The sequence below is a fragment of the Crocuta crocuta genome, unplaced genomic scaffold (genome assembly GCF_008692635.1).
Source record: "Crocuta crocuta isolate KB4526 unplaced genomic scaffold, BGI_CrCroc_1.0 scaffold127, whole genome shotgun sequence".
NCBI lineage: Eukaryota > Metazoa > Chordata > Mammalia > Carnivora > Hyaenidae > Crocuta > Crocuta crocuta.
In genome coordinates this window covers 12039224-12050191 of record NW_027532008.1, presented here as the reverse complement: position 1 = coordinate 12050191, position 10968 = coordinate 12039224, and the positions used below count along the sequence as shown (strand labels likewise).

General features: G+C 46.4%; 1 protein-coding gene and 1 long non-coding RNA gene across 3 annotated transcripts in view; one reads left to right on the top strand and one right to left on the bottom strand.

Moving 5' to 3' along the window:
• Positions 1 to 10968, top strand: part of TMEM51 (transmembrane protein 51) — a 55695-nt gene that overhangs the window by 5435 nt on the left and 39292 nt on the right. The window lies entirely within an intron of this gene.
• The window catches only part of LOC144241327 (uncharacterized), a 10976-nt gene continuing 3283 nt past the window's right edge, over positions 3276 to 10968 (bottom strand). Inside the window, exons 2-3 of the long non-coding RNA XR_013338029.1 lie at positions 4357 to 4449; positions 3276 to 3686 (exon numbers count right to left, since the gene is read on the bottom strand). This is a non-coding gene — a long non-coding RNA (uncharacterized LOC144241327). The remainder of the gene's footprint in view (positions 3687 to 4356; positions 4450 to 10968) is intronic.

Genomic DNA, 10968 nt, shown 5'->3' with positions numbered 1-10968 from the left:
ACCTTGCTCCCCCTCCCTTCCCCCCCCAGCTCTTCTCTGACAACCACCAGTCTGGTCTCTGTATCCATGAGTCTGGGGGTTGTTTTGTTTTCTTTGTTTTGTTTTTTAGATTCCACGTATTTGTGAAAGCGTGTGGTATTTGTCTTTCTCTGTCTAATTTATTTCAATTTGCATAATACTCTCTAGGTCTATGCGTGTTGTTGCAAATGGTCAGATTTCATGCTTTCTTGCGGCTGAGTTGTATTTATTTACATCACATCTTCTCTATCCACCCACCCATTGATGGACACTTAGGCTGTTCTTATGTCTCGGCTGTTGTAAATAACACTGCAATGAATATATGGCTGCATGTGTCTCTTCAAATCAGTGCTGTTTTCTTCATAGAAACACCCAGTAGTGAAATTACTGGGTCATAGGATAGTTCTATTTTTCTTTTTTTTTTTTAATTTTTAAATGTTTTATTTATTTCTGAGAGAGAGAGAGAGAGAGAGAGAGAGAGAGAAACAATGAGCAGGGGAGGGTCAGAGAGCGAGGGAGACAGAATCTGAAACAGGCTCCAGGCTCTGAGCTGGCTGTCAGCACAGAGCCTGACGCGGGGCTTAAACCCATGAACCGCAAGATCATTACCTGAGCCGAAGTCAGATGCTTAACGGACTGGCCACCCAGGCGCCCCCTATTTTTCATTTTTGAGGCACGTCCATACCGTCTCCCGCAGGGGCTGCACCAATTTACATTCCCACCAACAGTGCGCAAGGATTCCCTGCTCTCCCCACCCTTGCCAACACTTCTTATTTCTTATCTTTTTGATGACAGCCATTCTGACAGGTGTGAGGTGATATTGTGGTTTTGATTTGCATTTCCTGACGATGAGTGATGCTGAGCCTCTTTTCGGGTGTCTGTTGGCCATCTGGATGTCTTCTTCGGAAAAATGCCTTAGGTCGGCTGCTCATTTTTTATTTTTATTTTATTTATTTATTTTTTATTTTATTTTATTTTATTTATTTTATTTATTTCTAGGAGACAGAGAGAGAGACAGCGTGAGCAGGGGAGGGTCAGAGAGAGAGGGAGTCACAGACTGAAACAAGCTCCAGGCTCTGAGCTGGCAGTCAGCACAGAGCCCTACGCGGGGCTCGAACCCACGAACCGTGAGATCATGACCTAAGCGAAAGTCGGACGCTTAACCAACTAAGCCACCCAGGCGCCCCAGGCTGCTCATTTTTTAATCAGATTCGTGGTGGGTTTCTTTTGTCATTGAGCTGTATGGGTTCTTTACGTATTTTGGATATTAACCTCTTTTCAGATGTATGGCTTGCAAGTGTCTTCTCCCATTTAGGAGTTTTCTTTGGCTTTGTTGATGGTTTTCTGTGCCTTGCAAAAAGCTTTCTGTTTGCCATAGTCCCAATTGTTTATTTTTGCTTTTGTTTTCTCTGCCTTTGGAGTCAGATCCAAAAAGACATCGCTAACCCCAATGTCAGGGAGAGTACTGCTTCCGTTTTCTCCTAAGAGTTTTGTCGATTCAGGTCTTACGTTCAAGTCTTTAATCCATTGTGAGTTAATTTGTGTGTATGGTGTAACAGTCCACTGCTTTTTATACTGAGATCCCGGGAAACTTGGAATTCTTTGGACGGGTCCCAGAGGCAGGCAGGGGTTTGTGGGATGGAGCTGAGCGGTGGGAGGCAGGGCCAGCCAGAAGGAAGCTGCTTACTAATGTTCCAGATGTCAGGGGTGTGAAAGATTCCTTTAAAAAAGTTCTCTGGCTTTAAAAACAAATCCTAAACAGCGAGCTGGAAACCAGTGCTTATCGAGCCACCTTAATTCTCAGAAGAAGAAACAGAGGCCAGAAAACAGAGTTTGTATGAGGCCGGTGGGACTCAAGGCTCTGTAAACGGACACTTCGCCAGCTGAGGTGCCGATGTCGTCAGTTATCACACAGAGCTGATGTTAATGTACACTAAGAATTCGTGTTTATGATAAAGTCCCAAACTGTCATGCTAACGACCCAGTTTGTATTCCCACAGTGCACCAAACCTGTCATTTATATAATCCCGGCATCTAAAACACATCACAGGGGGCATCTGGGTGGCTCAGTCAATCGAACATCAAACTTCAGCTCATGTTGTGATCTCACAGATTGTGAGATCAAGGCCCACATCGGGCTCGCTGCTGTCGGTGCAGAGCCCACCTCGGATCCTCCGTCTCCCTCTCTCTCTGCCCCTCACCCGCTCACACTTGCTCTCTCTCAAAAATAAAATAAAACATTTTAAAACAATAAAACACATTGCAGGATTGGTAAGTGCATTTTGGCATTCCTTCGTTTTTTAATGTCCCCAGAGCTTCACGAATGGAAGCATCCGAGAGGTGATGGGCCAGACTCACCGCACAGCCCGGCAGATTCAGGACGAGAGCTCACCATTGTGGCTGAGTGCCTATCTTTATTAAAGAGTGTGAGCTCATACGATGTACAGTTCTGGATGTCTCCAGAAGGTTCTGCTATTTCTTTGATTCAGGATCTAGAACCAGGTGGCTCTAATTCTTGGTGAATTTTATGCCTTTACCACTTTTTCCTCTCCACATCTGATCTGGGGGAGAGAGCGAGAATTTACTTACCTTACCCTGGCTCTACATCTTCTGTGCACCTACTTGCTGGCCCGTAGAGGCATACCTCATTTCACTGCACTTTGTAGAGACTGCGTATTTTACAAATTGAAGATGTGCAGCAAAGCTGTGTCCAGCAAGTCTGTTGGCACCATTTTGCCAACAGCATCTGCCCCACTTCCTGTCTCTGTGTCCCATTTTGGCAATTCTCCCAATATTTCAAACTTTTTCATTGTTATTGTGCTTTTCATGGTGATCTGTGATCAGGACTTGCTGAAAGCACAGATGATAGTTAGCATTTTTTTTAAACATTTTTATTCATTTTTGAGAGACAGAGTGCGAGCAGGAGAGGGCCAGAGAGAGAGGGAGACACAGAATTCAAAGAAGGCTCCAGGTGCCGAGCTGTCAGCACAGAGCCCGACACGGGGCTTGAACCCACGAACTGCGAGATCATGACCTGAGCCTAAGTCGGCCGCTTAACTGAGCCACCCAGTCGCCCCTAGCATTTTTTAGTAATAAAGTATTTCTTCTTTAGGGTGTGTACATATATTTTTTTAGACATGATGCTATTGCACACGTAACAAACTATAGTATGGTGTAAACGTAACTTCACATGCACTGGGGAACCAAAACATTCATTTGACTCACTTTATTGTGATAGTCACTTTATTTCGGTGGTCTGACACGGAAGCCACAAGATTCCGAGGTGTGCCCGTCCTGGTCAGGGTGTGGGCATGGTTTGATACTTGGTGGAGGAGGCTCTGATTAAAAACCAAACATTCACCCTTTCAGTCTCTGAATCTTACATCTTCATTAACGGCAGTTTGGACGGTGGCCTTCATGTTTTAACTGCCCTTGGGGTCATTGTTTCTGAGCAGTGACAGGTGTGTAAGGGTGGGGGCTGTCTTTGGCTCGCCGCAGGGTGTCACTTGTAACAAATGTGGACTCAAGGGTCAGCTCCCGCCCCCAGGTGGGCCTGATGGGCCTCAGCAGGCGTGGGCTGTGAAGGCACCCTTGTCATTCAGCTGGCGCTTCACCCAAACCTGGAGAGTCAAGGGCGGGCTTTCAGAAGAGGAAATCTGCGCTGAAAGCTGAAGGGGGGCAGAAGGTCAGCAACAGAAAAGGGTGCGCCTGGCAGAGCCATCAGCCTGGGTGAGGGCCCCAAGGTGTGAAAGAGCTTCAGTCACGTGGGCTGATACTAGATGTGAAAGGTGGGGTGGGAACATTTTTTATACAATTTCTTCTTTAAAGTCGTTTTAGGGGGTGCCTGGGGGGCTCAGTTTGTTAAGTGTCTGACTCTTGATTTCGGCTCAGGTCATGATCTCAGCGTTCGTGTGTTTGAGCCCTGCCTCGGGCTCTACGCTGACAGTGCTACGCCTGCTTGGGATTCTGTCTCTCTCCCTTTCTCTCCTCCTTCCCTCCTTTCTCTCCCTCCCCCTCTCTCTCTCAAAATAAGTTAATAAAAAGTAACTTTAGGGGCAAGTGGATGGCTCAGTCAGTTGAGCATCCAACTCTTGGTTTTGGTTCAAGCCATGATCCCCGGTCATGAATTCGAGTCCCGTCTCAGACTCTTCGCTGAGCATGGAGCCTGGTTAAGATTCTCTCCCTCTTCCTCTCTCTCCTTTTGTCTCCCTCTGCCCCTTTCCCCTGCTCCATGCACGCCCTCTCTCTCTAAAAAAAAAAAAACAAAAAACAAAAAACAAAAAACAAAAAACTACAGTCATTTTGGAAGTGAGACTCATTCATTCAACTGATACTTACTGGGTTCTTCCTCCAGGCCAGGCGTTCTGGATTTTGGCGGAACACGGTCCATAAGGCAGACATGGTCCCTGCTCTCGTGGCGTTTACGTCTTACTGGGGAGGAATGAGGAGTCAGTAAATTAGGACACGAATAAATGAAATAACAAACCAACACTCATGTACTCACAGAACTAAAATCTTCATCAGCCCCTCACCTCCTGCAGGACCAAGGCCAGGCTAAGCCCCTAACTTTTCAAAGCTCTCAAACTGGACTCTTTTAAGTACTGGACTTCTTAGCATTCAGACTCAGTTTACCTTTCTAGACCCATTGCTGCTGCCCCAGTCTTTTCCCCCAACCAACAGATGGGCAATGAGGAACCACAATCACTCCCTATCTCCACCTTCCTCCCACACTGCCACCCAGAGCCAGGAGCTTAGATGGGTTTTCTCTTTCTATTCCTTCTGTTTTCTGCCTAGACCATTCTCTGTCCTAGACAAAACTGTTTTTTTAAAAAAAAACCTCAAACTCTGTTTATTGTGGAATTATTTCATTTTATTTCATTTATCTTAGAGGGTTTTTTAAAATTTTTAGTGTTTATTTATTTTTGAGAAAGAGAGAGACAGATTGTGAGCAGGGGAGGGTCAGAGAGAGAGGGAGACACAGAATCGGAAGCAGGCTTCAGGCTCTCAGCTGTCAGTACAGAGCCCAACACGGGTCTCGAACCCACAAACCCCAAGATCATGAGCTGAGCTGAAGTCTGACACTTGACTAACTGAGCCACCCCGGCACCCCTTATTTTGGAATACTTTTAGATTTATAGAAAACCTTGCAAAAATAGTAGTTTTCCTATGGCCTTCACTCGGCCATAGTGTTATGGTGTAACACTTCCCCTGGTGTTACATAGCATGGGACACATAACAAAACTGAGAAATTCACATCACTGCTAGCAAAATGGCAGACTTTACTGGGATTTCACCAGTTTTGCTGCTGCTGTTACTGCTCTGGGATCCAATTCAAGACACCGTGCTGCATTCAGTTGTGCTGTCTCCTTCATCTCTCCTGGCCCATGACAGTTTCTTAGAGTTTCCTTAAATCTGGGGACCTTGACAGCTTTGGAGAGCGTTGGTCAGTATTTTGCAGAATGTCCCTTTCTTTGGGTTTGCCTGATGCCGTCTCATGATTTGGCTGGGATTTCGGGTTTGGGGAGAGAATCTGCTACAGAAGTGAAGCATCCTTACCATCACATCGTGTTAAGATTTACATGCTGTACATCAGCATGACTTCCTGATGACGCTGACCTCGACTGGTTGGTTAAAAGAGGTGTCTGCGAGACTCCTCCAGTGTAAAATTACTATGGCCCCTTTTTGGAAGGGACTTCTTTTTTTTTTTTTTATGAGCGGGGGAGGGGCAGAGAGAGAGAGAGAGGGAGACAGAACCCGAAGCAGGCTCCAGGCTCTGAGCTGTCAGCACAGAGCCCAGCGTGGGGTTCAAACTCACAAACTGTGAGATCATGACCTGAGCCGAAGTCGGATGCTTAACCGACTGAGCTATCCAGGAGCCCCTTTGGAAGGGACTTCTAAAGCATGGTAGTAAAAGGTAAAATCATAAAAGAAATGATTGAGAATGATTGATAGATTGGGCTCCTAAATTAAAAAAAAAAACCTTCAATACAGCAAATGATAAACTGGAACGACGTTTGCAATTCATGGCAGACATGCGGCTGTTCGCCGAACATACACTGAGCTTTAACAGTTAGGAAGGCAAAGTGGACTGTCCTCAAGAAATGGAAAAAGAAGAGGTGCTTTTAACCGACAAGCATGTGGCGGGAGGAGGGGGCAGAGAAGAAAAAGAAACAACCAGGAAATGTAACAATGCTACAATATTATCTAATTTAGTATCCGTGTTCAAGAGTCTCCATAATGTCAGGGTTCAAATTGGGATCCCTCACTGATTTTAAGTTTTTATTTAAATATCAGCTGACCTAGAGTGTCGTATTAGCTTCAAGGGTCCAATATTGTGACTCTGCACTGCCATAGGCACCCGGTGCTTGCCATCCTTAATCCCCTGCACCACCCATTGATTTTAGTTTCCTTAAATCCCAGATAGTCCCAAACTTTGCTTGGTTTTTCTGCGGCCTTGACGTTTTTGATGAGATGGAGCCAGTGCCTTCATTGCTATGCTTATCCTTTCAAAACTGGAGGAGTTTTCAACTTTTAAACTTTTCGTGTGTGCTGTGGTATAGTTGTCATTGCATCCCATGGGGAGCACAGCAGGTGAGAGCACGAAAAAGAATGAGGAGGAGGAGGGAGAGGGGGAGGAGGAGAAGAAATTCCCTTGGCCAGTAAGCACATGGGGAAGAAAAACCCCAATAGTCAACGCCATCATAGTAAAGAAAATACCACTTAAAACAATACCCTCTTTCACATCTGAGATTTTAAATGTTTTGAACATTGCAAAATTTTAGATTGGAAAAAAGAAAGCTACTCTTTCATGAGCTCACGGTGGGCATGAGGACTGTCTGAAATGCGTGCCAGAGCCTTAAAAAACACAGCAGTTTCAAAACCAGGAATTTATCCAGAGGAAACATGATTGTTTAAGGAGTTAGTTTCAATACTGATTTTTTTAAAAATATTTTTTATTAATTTCTGAGAGAGAGACAGCATGAACAGGGGAGGGTCAGAGAGAGAGGGAGACACAGACTCTGAAACAGGCTCCAGGCTCTGAGCTGTCAGCACAGAGCCCAACGTGGGGCTTGAACCCACGAACTGTGAGATCATGACCTGAGCCGAAGTCGGACACTTAACCAACTGAGACACCCAGGTGCCCCAATATTGATTTTTTTTTTTAATTTTTTTTTTTTATTTATCTCTAGGAGGGAGAGAGAGAGAGAGACAGCGTGAGCAGGGGAGGGTCAGAGAGAGAGGGAGTCACAGACTGAAACAGGCTCCAGGCTCTGAGCTGGCAGTCAGCACAGAGCCCGACACGGGGCTCGAACCCACGAACCGCGAGATCATGACCTAAGCGAAAGTCGGATGCTTAACCCACTAAGCCACCTAGGCGCCCCCAATATTGATATTTTTTAAAGTGTGTTTAGTTTTTAGAGAGACCAAGCATGAGTGGGGGAGGGGCAGAGGGAGAAGGAGAGAGAGAATCCCAAGCAGGCTCCACGCCGTCAGCACAGAGCCCAATGTGGGGCTTGAACCCATGAACCTCGAGATCATGACCTGAGCTGAAAGCAAGGGTCAGACACTTAACCTACTGAGCTACCCAGTCACCCTAATACTGTTATTTTTAAAAATAGCGATAAAATTAGAAACCAACTGTGTGTCTGGCAGTAGGAGATTGGTCCCCCATGTACTGGAATATTCCTCAACCACTAAAAGTTATGGTTTAGATGAATACTGATGGTGTGCAAAATGGTTCATTATTTATCAACATTTTAAAAGTCGGGTCCCCAAGCCCTGTTGCAGTAAGATCTCATTTTTGTCAAAAGAAAAACAATGAAAAAGAAAAAGGTATGGTTGCTTACACAACACAGCAAGTCTTAACACCATCATAGACATTGTCAGTAGTTATGGGGTCATTGGTGATGTTGATTTCCTTTCTGCGAATCTAGATTGATTAATGTCTGCTTACTAAAGAACCGTTGTTTTTATAATAAGAGAAAAATGTTTTATTTTTGAAAAACTCTCCTAGGGTTGCAGTGGACCTCCCAAGGGCTCCTGCTAGCTAAGGTGTCTGTGAACTGCTGAGGGCTGATGTGGACTAGCCCCGCATCCAGGTGGCTCTTTCCTGATTTTAACCCTAACCCTGAGCGTCCGCTTCTCCCTTCCCAGACGTAAAAGGCTGAGACAGGTGCCTTGTGGAAACAGCAGTTCACTCATCCGCAACGGTGAAAACTACCTGTTACAGGCTGTGTTTCTGTCCCCCCAAAACTCATAGGGTGAAGCCCTCCTCCCAGGGGGGTGGTGTTGGGGGGCGGAGCTTTGGGAGGTATTCAGTTGTTAGTTGAGGTCTTGATAGTAGGTCTACAGTGATGGGATTAGTACCCTTAAGAGGAGAGGGGGCATCTGGGTGGCTCAGTCGGTTAAGCATCCGACTTCAGCTCAGGTCATGATCTCAACAGTTTGGAAGTTCGAGCCCCGTGTCAGGCTCTGTGTTAACAGCTCAGAGCCTGGAGCCTGCTTTGGATTCTGTCTCCCTCTCTCTCTGCCCCTCCCCTGCTCATGCTCTCTCTTAAAAATAAATACACGTTAAAAAAAAAAAAAGAACAGAGGAGGAGAGACAGATCACCCCGGACAGGCCCTGTGAGGACACAGCCAGAAGACCACCATTTACAAGCCAGGAGGTGGGCCCCCACCAGACACCGGATCTGCCAGCACCTTGATCTTGAACTTGCAGCCTCCAGAACAGGGAGAAATCAGGGTCTGTTGTTAAGCCGCCCAGTCCATGGTGTTTGTTACAGCAGTCTGAGCTAACACCGTGTCATTTATGTTGCTATGTCCCAGACGTCCTTCGTAGTTTACACACAGTAAACTTGACCCTTTCTCACGTACAGCCCTTCAGTTTTTGCTAAACGTCTACAGCTGTGTAACCGCCACCACGATGAAAATATAGAAAAGTGTCATTCGTCCCCCAGATTGCCTGGCGCTGCCCCTTTGTTGCCAACAGAATAGAATCAGATGCAGACGCCTGGGTAGCTCAGTCGGTTGAGCCGTGTGACTTCCACTCAGGTCATGATCCTGCAGTTTGGGGGTTCGAGCCCCGAGTGGGTTCTCTGCTGTCCACGCAGAGCCCACATCGGATCCTCTGTCCCTCTCGCTCTGCCCCTCCCCCGCTCGCCCTGTCTCTCTCAAATAAATAAATAAATAAATAAAACTTTTTTGAAAAAAACAAATAGAATCAGAGTATGACGCCTTTGGGGTCCAGCTTCTTTTACCAAGTCTTATGCTTTGAGATTCCTCCACATTGAGTTACCCAGTCATAGGAATGTAATAAAAGTTTGTCTGTGTAACCCGTCACCTGCTGAAGAATATTCAGATTGTTTCCAGTTTGGGGTGATTATGACTAAGGCCTCTATATCACTATGAACATAACAGTTTTCATTTCTCTCCAGCAAATACCAAGCATTGGGGTTGCCCATTCTGTCTGAGTGGACCTTTATCTTTACACGAAATGGCCAAACTTAGAAGTTTCGTGCTGATGACCCAGGGAGGGGAGGGTGGAAGGGAGTGGCAGACTCTTGCTGAGCTCCTACTCTGCGCCACTCACAGAGGAAGGAGCTTCACACACATGACCTTACGTGGTCCTCAGCACAGCCGAGCAAAATACGGGCTCTGGCTGCCCCTGTGCAGCCGACCTTCGGAAAAGGCAAGTACATGCACTTCAACCTGATCAATAGAGATCTACTCTCTTTGTATTTGGAGGGGGTTTTGGTGGGAGGCCGTTTGGCCTCCACTGTACGTCTCCCTCTACATTCCAGCTTTGTTCTAGCGTTTACACGTCTTCATCACCTCCTGCCTAGTGCAGAGCTGATGGGGCTCTGAGCTCTGAGCACACGCCCCCGGAACTTCCACAGGCAGTTTCTTCCCTGTTCCTACTGTCAGCACCCCGCTGTGTGGGGACCCAACGGAACATGAATAACCCCTCAGTCTGGAACTATAATGACCTGTGTTGAAGGAGAAACAGATGGGGCGCCTGGGTGGCTCAGTCGGTTAAGCGTCCGACTTCGGCCTAGGTCATGATCTTACGGTCCGTGGGTTCGAGCCCTGTGTCGGGCTCTGTGCTGACAGCTCAGAGCCTGGAGCCTGTTTCAGATTCTGTATCTCCGTCTCTCTCTGACCCTCCCCTGCTCACGCTGTGTCTCTCTCTCAGAAATAAATTAAAGAAAAAAAAAAAGAAGGAGAAACAGGAAAACACGGTCACCCCTCTTGAGCAATGTTTTGCCTTTCCCCCCTCCCACATGGATCCTACTCTGCCGGGAAGTAAGCTGACCTTTTCCCCGTTGGTGACCTGTCCCTTTCCCGTGTCGCAGAAATGGCGGCCACAATGGGTTGCGTCTAGTCCTGAACTTAAATAACTTCCTACTGACTCCTTTTAATTGGAAAATTAACAGTTTGATTAGAAAAAATGCTTACACCCGGTAAAAATGTAAAAAAAAAAAAAAACACCCAAACCCTGTAAAAGGGCTAGCCCATGCAAACATGTAAACCTCCCTCTCATCTCAGACCTCCAGTGCCTTTCCTCAGAGATGGCCCCGGCTCATGAGTTCTCGTATGTGCTTCCAGAAATTCTCTGTGTGTATAAGATGCTTGTAATTGTTGCTTTTAGATGGTGACGCGTTAGAGTTGTCAGGATCGTTCTGAAATTGTCGGGTCCTTTGAAACATGGAATCACTCATCTCAAGGTCCTCGGATTGCCTTTGAGGACCCGCTAACCACCTGAAGTTTTATAGCAAACCTACATCTGCATTTTTCTGTGGAGCGTTGGTAGCTTTCATCAGGGTCTGTGTGCGTGCGCGGGCGCACACACACACACACGAAGAAACATGGCTTACCCAAAAATCATGGGGAACAGGTATGAGAGAAGCAACCTTTCGCTGATAAAAAGTAGTTAAATGTGTATTTAGCTGG